Here is a 9,794-nt window from a genome sequence, read left to right as displayed (position 1 = left end):
AAAACACCGATTTTTTTTTTTTTTCAGAGATAACCCAGCTTGAGTCAGATTTGGGGCTTTGCTCATTCCTGTGAGCTGAGAGATGATCATGGAGGAGTAGCTCCCTCTAGCCCAAGGTTTTCTTTGGGACAGAAGTGGCTCACTTTCCATCCCCCTTCCAGCTTATTTTTGTCTCACTACCTATGTTTTTACCTTGCCATGTAATTTTTGTTTTTCTTTTTTGTTAGCAACTGGATGTTTAGTGTTTTTTTTTTAATGTAGTGAGTTATTTACTCTTCAGTTAAAAACCTTTAAAATCAATGACTGAATGGCCATCTATGTGAACTATTTATTATATATCATTGATTCGAAGCAGAACAGAAAAGCATTATCTATAGAAACACCATACTTACATCATGTAATTCCTGTATGTTTAATAGTTTTTTTGAGGTATAATTCACATTAAATATACTGCACATATTTAAAGTACACAATTTGGTAAGTTTTCACTTGTGTATTTCCATGTGAAACCATCTTCACAATGAAGATAACGGACATATTCATCACCTCCAAAAGTTTCCTCATGACGTTTTATAATCTCTCCCTCCCATTCCTTATAGTCCTGCCTTCCCACACCCATCTCCAGACTGTTAAGAATTTTTCCTTTGTACAGCTCTCTTTTCTATACACTGTGAACTCCAGTTGCCTTAAGCTCCCCAGATTCTCAACTCTTTTATTTCAACTCAAGGAGTTTCCTGCCCCCTCCCTGAACCCCCCTTTCTTGCATTGTGACCTAGACAGCTTCTCCAGGAAGTAAGCAGGGGCAATCATAGGACTCACCTCCTTGTTTCTTATCTTTTAGAGATCAATATCTTTATTTGTCTGCTGTCCAAGGCCTTGATAACCATTGCTTTATATATTTTGTCAAATTCCTTAGTTGTTTAAGATGGGAGGATAAATCTACCTGTTATTCCATCTTGACTAGAAGAGGAAGTTGCTCATAGTACTTTTGTTTGCTATAAAATTTTTATGGGGCAATAAAATTTCTGCTAATAAACTGTAGAAAAATGTTTTCATAGATTTAGTAAGCAGAGTTGAAAAGTAAATTTAATCTCCCAACTTCTTAAATTATATTTAAGGACATGGGACTATTAGGGACACCAATATTCATTATAACTGTGTTTGAAGGAAAAAGGATGAGTTAGTTGAATAAAAGATTAGAAGTATATGAGTGAGGAGACATGATTTCTTGTTTCCTTTGTCTTTTCTCCATTTTCTTACTGTACCTTCTCTTCAATGCCTTCCCATGCTCCTACATTTAAACTTTACTATTCAACCCATCCATCTATCCACTAATATGTTTGTCAGATGCTATTGACTACCAAGGACAAAATGAATTACAAGACAGGAAATCTTTTGCAAGGCACCCACATATAGTGGGTGAAAGTTCAATTATTATAAAGTGAATAAAATCTTGAGGCAATGTGGAGGGTGGAGTCATTAACTTTGGGTGGAACTGGGGAGCAGATCAAGGACTGGGCCTCTCTTGGGAGGATACATTTGAGATGGGTATTGAAGAATGAGTAGCATTTGGCTAGGCCAAGATGGGAGGGAGGCAGTGTTTGAGAGACAGGGGATGAGCCAAGCCAAGGTAAGTGTGGAAAATGGGTTAGTCCTATTTTTAGACTGGTAAAAAGCTGATCATGGTTAAAGTCTAGGGTATGGTGGAGAGTGTGTGTGACTTGGCAGGAAATTAGGCTGTAGAGGTAGAGGAGGCCAGGCTAAGAAGAACTGTGAGTACTAAGCCAAGGAGTCTGAATTTAAATCTTCCCATAGCCTGAAGTTTCAGGACAAGGAAGGTACATGATGAGATGTGGGTCCTGGACTCTTTAGGAGAGGAAGGTAGTAAGAGGGCTCCACAGGAGGCTGCTGAAGCTGTCCAAGAAAGGATATGAGTCTCTGAACACAGACAGGGAGGATGTGGACTAATCTGGCAGATATTCCTGCAAGAGAATCTGCAGTATACAGTGATCAGTTGCACACTAAGAATGAATATGTCAGAGACATGAGAATAAATGCCTCTCCAGTTTAAGAAAATTGACAGTTATTGTGTCATTAACTAAGATGGAGACAGAAGGCAGAATAGGTTTGAATTCTCTTTTAGTCTCACTGAGTTTGGGGCTTCTATGAACCGTTCAAGTGGAAAATTATAGCAGTCAATTGGACTTTAAGAGAGGTTTGAGAATCAATGGCATAATGGCATAGTTAGAATGATCAAAATTGGTTTGATCATAGGACATAAAGTGACAAGAAAATAATATGGCATTCTTGTTATATGAAAAACTTTAATGAAGAAGTTTTGTACTTCAGATATCTATCAATCAAAAAATATTCAGGCAGACCAATTTCTAAGTATCCCAGTGCAGGAGATAAAATTCAGTACAGTCGCAAGATACAAAAGGAACAGAGAGAAATCAGTTGCATTTCTATACACTAATAACAAGCTTTCAGAAAGAGAAATTAAGAGAACAATCCCATTTATGATTACATTGAAAAGAATAAAATACCTAGGGATAAATTTAATTAAGGAGGCGAAAGATCCATACTCTGAAAATGAAAAGACACTGATGAAAGAAATCGAAGACAACACAAATAAACGGAAACATATGCTGTGCTCATGGATTGGAAGAATTAATATTGTTAAAACATTTATATTAGCTAAAGCAATCTACAGATTCATTGCAATCCCTATCAAAATACGATCAGGATTCTTCACAGAACTAGAGCAAAGAGTCCTAAAAACTGTACGGAACCACAAAAGACCCTGAATAGCCAAACCAATCCTGAGAAAGAAGAACAGAGCTGGCTTCAAACTGCACTACAAAGGTATAGTAACCAAAACAGTATGGGACTGGCATGAGAACGGATGCACAGATCAATGGAATAGAATAGAGAGCCCAGAAATAAAGCCACACATTTATGGCCAACTAAGCTATGACAAAGGAGGCAAAGGGGAAAAGAACCTCTTCAGTAAATGGTCAGGAAAACAGGACAGCTACAAGCAAAAGAACGAAACTGGACCTCTATCTTACACCGTACACAAAACTTAATTCAAAATGGGTTAAAGACTTGAACATAAGACATGAAACCATAGTATACCTAGCAAAAAAAAAAAAAAAGGCAGTAAGCTCTTTGACATAAGCAGTATTTTGGGGGACAAGTCCCCTCAGGTAAGGACAAGAAAAGCTAAAATAAATAAATGGGACTACAGCAAACTCAAAACCTTTTGCACAGTGAGGGGAACCATCAACAAAACGAAAAGGCAACCTACTGAGTGGGAGAAGATATTTGCAAATCATACATCTGATAAGGGGTTACTATCCAAAATATATAAAGAGCTTACAGAGTTTAATATAAAAGAAAACCAAACAACCTGATTAAAAAATGGGTAGAGGACTTGAGTAGACATTTTTCCAAAGAAGATACTGGTGGCCAACAGTACAAGAAAAGATGTTCAACATCACTAATCACCAGGCAAATGTAAATCAAAGCCACAGTGAAAAACCACTTACAAACCTGTCAGCTTGGCTATTATGAAAAAAAAAAAAGACAAAAAAAACCCACCCCCAAACCCAGAAACAACCCATGTGTTGGAGGGTGTGGAGAAAAGGGAATCTTTGTACACTGTTTGTAAGAATACAAATTGGTGCATCCACTCTGGAAAACAATGTAGAGGTTCCTCCAAAAATTAAAAATAGAACTACCATAGGATCTAGCAGTTCCACTTCTGGGTACTTACCTGAAGAAAACAAAAGCACTAATTCAAAGAGATATATACCCCTCTATATTCATTGCAGCATTATTTACAATAATCAACACATGGAAACAACGTAGGTGTCCATCAATAGGTGAATGGATAAAGAAAATGTCATAAACATAGACAATGGAATATTACTGAGCAGTAGAAAGAATTTTGAAATCTTGCCATTTGCTTCAGCATAGATGGACCTAGAGGATATTAGGCTAATTGGAATAAAACAGAGAAAGACAAATACCATATGATATCACTCATATAGAATCTGAAAAACACAACCAATGAAGAAACAAAACAAACACTCATAGATACAGGAAACAAACTGTTGGTTACCAGAGGAGGGAGGGGTTGGGGGATGGGCAAAATAGGTGAAAAAGATTAAGAGGTACAAACTTCCACTTATAAAGTAAGTAAGTCATGGGAAGTACAGCATAAGGAACATAGCAACAATATTGTAATAACTTTGTACGGTGACAGATGGTAACTAGATTCATCATGGAGATAATTCTGTAATGCATAAAAATATCAAATCACCATGATGTACATCTGAAACTAATAGGACATTGTATATCAATTATACCTCAATAAAACATTCCTCTTTCTTTCTTTCTCCTTCCTTTCTTTCTTTCTTTCTTTCTTTCTTTCTTTCTTTCTTTCTTTCTTTCTTTCTTTCTTTTTAAAGTAAGCTCTATGCCCAACGTGGGGCTTGAACTCATGACCTTGAGAACAAGAGTCCCATGCTCTACCAACTGAGCCAGCCAGGCACCCCTCAATGAAATAACTTTTTAAAAATAAAATCCTTCAACTGAGAAAGAAAATCTGCCATAACATCCTCTCAGGGAGCAAAAGGACTTAATGTATTCTCATTAGCCCTCATGAATTTTAGAATTTTATATGGCATAATAAGGTTCATCAGTGAAAATGAAAATATCAGACATAAAGGATATATCATCATAGACTTTCTAAGCAGTGATCCCTGGAATAAAAAAGTGAGAGGGGAGGCTATAGGAGCTTCTCAGGAGTCAGTACTGAGCCTTTTTTCAAAGAGTTGCTATTTTAAGGTCAGCTCTTATTTAAATATTTCTGGTACTGAATAAACAGGGGAACTTGGGTAAGCCTGAGTCAGCTTCACACCCTCAACTGACTTCATCAACCAAGACATATTCTAACTCGGCCATTTTATGAGACTGTGAAAGTGAGATCTATTTGAGGAAGAAGTGATTTGGTTTGACCTTCAAACAGTGGAAAAGAAAACACTTGTCGCTTCAGGAGCACTTCCTCAGAGGAAGCTCTGCCTCAGACAGTTGAAAGCCACTGGCATTTCCCAGGCTCCTTAAATGTCAGAAATATTGGCTCTAACATTTGTATTCATGAGGACTACGTGTTTGAGCATTATTGGTGGGCAACTTTGTTAGTCCGAACCAGTTCGTCTGAAGCTCTTATCAAGTTGTTTATTTCCTTAGCTTTCATGGTCTAAGATGAGCAGTCAGTGTCATATGTTGTGACAAGGCTTCTGGAAACTCCCTTCTCCAAAGCTACAAGATGTGGGTGGAGAGAATGAAGAACCAGGTTTCCTAAATCTTAATCCAGTCCCCCAGACCTGGTGTGATCTTCTTACTCTATTCCAGAGTCAGATATCCCATGGCATGATCACTGAGGCAAGATTTGGTGGGTTTAGTGTCTTTCAGGGAAATAGATAACATCAAGAAACTTCCTGCTCTGGTGCCACGTGGTATGAATGATTCTTAAATACACCACAGATTACAAAATGGCCATGATTTGCAAACATGCATTTTAAAATAAGTTTTTTTCTTTATATTACTGGAAGTAATGTCATCAGATATAAAATAAGCAATAGCAAAGTCTCTTCAGGAACCTCTAGGCTTGTAAACGCAATCCTGAAAAGAGAGAGTGTTGTCACCCATTCCAGAATAATTGGAAGGTATTTGAAAAGTAGAAGTTGACCTTCAAAGAGCTTAAAAAGTCTTGGGAAGTGGAACCTGTTCTAGAATCCATGGCTTTCTGGATTCAGGGACAAGAGTGCTTAAAAAAGATGGTGGATGAGCAGATATAAGCCACACCTATAGATGCCCAGGGCCCATCTTCCACATGAAAACTTTGATTGAAATGCACAGAATGCCCAATGGAGTAACAGCCTTGAGTCATTTGTATCCAAAATAAACTCTGGGTAATGGCGAGTCACCTTAAGGATATGGTGCAAAAGGTTAGGGATAATGAGTTTACACTCAAAAGATCACCACCCTCGTCCCAAACTGGTACTGATCCTTAATCTACCACCAGTCACTCCCCACCTTCCCTCCTCTTGGAATTTATGGAAGAAAAACAGATGCTACCACCAGGATGTGAATTAAGTAACCAAACTGTTTCTCTAGTTAATATCAGGGCCATCGGTCTCCCATGGTTTTGCTTACTTATTATTTGGCTAACTTTGGAGGGTCCCTGATGAGTGATTACTCTAGAAGTGAGAATGCCTTTTTTTTAAATTTTATTTTTATTATTAATCTAATAATATATTTTTTAATTTTTTATTTTTTATAAACATATATTTTTATCCCCAGGGGTACAGGTCTGTGAATCACCAGGTTTACACACTTCACAGCACTCACCAAAGCACATACCCTCCCCAATGTCCATAATCCCACCCCCTTCTCCCAAACCCCCTCCCCCCAGCAACATGGATGGAACTAGAGCGTATCATGCTTAGCGAAATAAGTCAAGCAGAGAAAGACAACTATCATATGATCTCCCTGATATGAGGAAGTGGTGATGCAACATGGGGGCTTAAGTGGGTAGGAGAAGAATAAATGAAACAAGATGGGATTGGGAGGGAGACAAACCATAAGTGAGAATGCCTTTTTTAATACACTACTTTTTGTGGCCATTTTCTTAAGTATTTACTATGTGCCAGGTTTGGGGCTAGGCATTTAACGAACATTATTCTTACAAAAGATCCTGAGATGTGGGTATGCCTATTTTACAGATAAGGAAAACTAAGAGTCTCTGAGGCTAAATGACTTAACCACGGTCCCTGGGACTTTAACCTAGGTCTGTGTAACTCCACTGTCCTATTCTGCCTATACTTCATCACACCTTTAACCAGTCATAATGTTTTTCTCCATACTTAAGTATAAAACTATGGCTCTTCCTCAAATAACTTTTAAATGTTTTCCACTAGGGTTTAGGGGTTCATACTCATTCATTATCATTGTTTAATTCAGTTCCCGTTGGGGCTAGCTTTTTCCCTTGTTCACCTGGATGTGACTTTTCCTCCAGCCAAACTAAAATATTTCATGTTCTCACATACCCTGCACACTTACCAGTGTGTAATCTTTTGTGAGAGCAGAAAGATGGGAATGGTGGGTAGAAAGAGCTTCATGGTGTCCATCTTTTGCGCAGTGTTGGGACAGGTAGAAACTGAAGACATTGTTATAAGAATGCTGTGTCATACATGAGGCATGTGACATAACTTCGTGTCTATGTGTATGACCCTGGAGGGCAAAAGGCCACTCTCCGCATTTCTCCATAGATAATAATAGGTCTTCAATCCCGGGAGTCAGAAGGGACCATGATGCCATCATGGCCTCCACTGTAGTGGCTTTGGGTGCACTGGAGATCAAAGCCTAGGAGGATATGCCATATTCACAGAAGGGGTGGTGGCTCGGCAGGGTGGGCACGATTGGGGTGCTTCCACTTTCAAAATACTGGATAAAGAACAGAATGGAAGAATAATTGAGGACAGCACACGAACACATGTAAAACACCCGTGTAAGGTCCTAGAAGTGGCTGCAATGAATTGGAAGGGAGATAGTTCCGGGGATGAGGCCCAACATTTTACAGAGTTATAAAAGAAATACAGGTGATCACCATTTTGTGATCTTACCCTGATTTGTACCATCCAGCTGGTGGGGTTTGGACAAGGTTGAAGTATAGCTCGTTCATTTGGGAATCATGTATCAAAAACCTCATATGCTCTAGACACTGTACAAAGCTCTGAGGATCCCAAACAAATAAGGCCCTGGCCTCTGAAGACTTACAACCTGATAGCGCATCTACTCCTTATTTCTACAAGAGGTTTCGTTTTGGATATGTCAAGACTTTTGCCCTAAGACGGCCATCATGGCCACACAGACTGTGTCCTGCACAGAGAATATGACATCAATGGCAGCCCCCTGAGTTGTGCATTGAACAGTCCCACCTGGTGACCCTCTTGGCTCACATATTCTTCACCTAAAATACCTTCCCCTGCAACTTTGCCTTCCAGCTCTTTCCAGATGCATCTCTGATCTGAATTCTCTCCATCCTTGCATGCTCTCTTGACCAAAACCCCCAAGGCACTCCTGTTTCCTCAGGTCTCCTTTGGCCTAGTCTTTTTGCAATGGAACCTGAAAATTAAATGGGACCTCCCTGGTTCCTTTCTCATTGAATATTCTCTTATACTATTATTTTATCCTTGTGTTGTTATTTAGTTTTTGGTGAGCCTGAATCTTATCTCCTTGCATGTGTTTCAGCTGTAAGAATAGGGAATATGTCATATCCATCTTTGTGTCTCCCTACAGGATTTGCACATAATTGAAATTCAATAGGACAAAAGAAGAAAGTGCTATTTAAAATGAGAGACCTTTTAAAGAGTGAAAGATGCCAACTGAAATGGAGTGTCTGTGACAAAAATCTTCAGTCAATACGTTTTTCAAATTCTTTCAGTTGTTGACTTTCAAATATTTATGCTAATGACAACCAGGAAAAGCAAAAGATTTTGGAAATGTACCAAACCCAAGACTAATTCTAGCCAACTGATTCTTTTCACCAAACTTTCTGCAAGAACATCTAAGAAGGAGAGGCTCAGGCACCACTGATCCCTTGCAATCCCTTGCAATTCTCCGCTGAGGAGTCAAGCATGGCTTTTTCTCAAGTTCAGACCATTAGTGGGAGGTCCAAAATATGGTGATCTGAGGGTAGAGGAGAAAGGAAGGAAGATAGAGATGCAAAGGGGAAAAAAAAAAAAGCAAAAGATCTGAAAATTAAAGAAAATACATACTTAATTGTTGATATAGAGCTTGGATTTAGAAATTTAGGAAACATCAACTAAGTTATTTTCAATTAATTACTTAAGTAATTTTACTCTTATGAAGAACAGCTGCTTTAGCTACAGAAGAAAGGAAGGGAGGGAGGGATGGAGGGGGAATGGAAGGAATGAAAGGAGAAAAAGAGAGAAGAAGAAGGACAGGGAGAGCAAGAGCAAGAGAGTGAGAGAGAGCATGAAGCAGGAGGAGGAAAGGAGGAATCTCCAAACAGAGCACTGTTTGCCTTCGGGTATTTTACCAAAGCTCAGTATGCTTTAATTGACATATGAGTCTGGAATGCTCTGAAACTCTGACTAAGGGGATGGCCTCCCTGAGTAATTTAAGCTTCCTTTCTCATTCGTAACCTCAACCACAAGGTTAAACTGGCACCCTGTTCTTTTTTAATTTCATGAGTAAAAAATGCACCGAAAACCATCCCTCTAGCCAGAATGAGTGATATTTCCTCCAGATCTACTTTCTGACAAATAGCACATCCTAAACCAGGTAGCTGACTAAGTCCTTAGTCACAGAAACAGAAGTTTTTCATCTGAAGTCAGTCTCTCACTCTCTGAATTGGCCAGGCTGCCCCGTCTGCTCTGGGACACTGGAACCCCATGAGTAAATTAGAAATCTAACTTCAGGGCAGTGGGATACTTAGAGAAAAACCCTAACATCCTGTACACTGTGAATGCAGCCCCATGCCAGGACATTTAAGAAAGAAAATGCAAATAGTTTGACATAAACTAAGAATTAGTAGCTTTTGTGGTCTAATAAGAGGGAGCCTGGGAAGACCCTAATGTCATCTTCCCCCACAGGCCTGTGGCCTCCTGAGCTAAGGCTCTAATCCCTCCTCAAAGGTCAAGTGATTAAGGCCCCTACAATGTTGTTAATCACATTTTCATGTGACTGTCTAGCCTCAA

At 39.1% G+C, this 9,794-nt stretch overlaps 1 non-coding gene across 1 annotated transcript; it reads right to left on the bottom strand.

Annotated features, from left to right (window-relative positions):
- Window positions 1-4,484: 4,484 nt before the first annotated feature.
- TRNAK-CUU lies at window positions 4,485-4,557 on the bottom strand. The gene has a single exon. It is a non-coding gene; the product is annotated as a tRNA-Lys (tRNA).
- Window positions 4,558-9,794: the final 5,237 nt, after the last annotated feature.

This window comes from Mustela erminea, chromosome X (assembly GCF_009829155.1).
Source record: "Mustela erminea isolate mMusErm1 chromosome X, mMusErm1.Pri, whole genome shotgun sequence".
Taxonomy (NCBI): domain Eukaryota; kingdom Metazoa; phylum Chordata; class Mammalia; order Carnivora; family Mustelidae; genus Mustela; species Mustela erminea.
The sequence above is the reverse complement of the archived record's forward strand: the minus strand, read 5'-3'. Positions and strand labels throughout refer to the sequence as shown.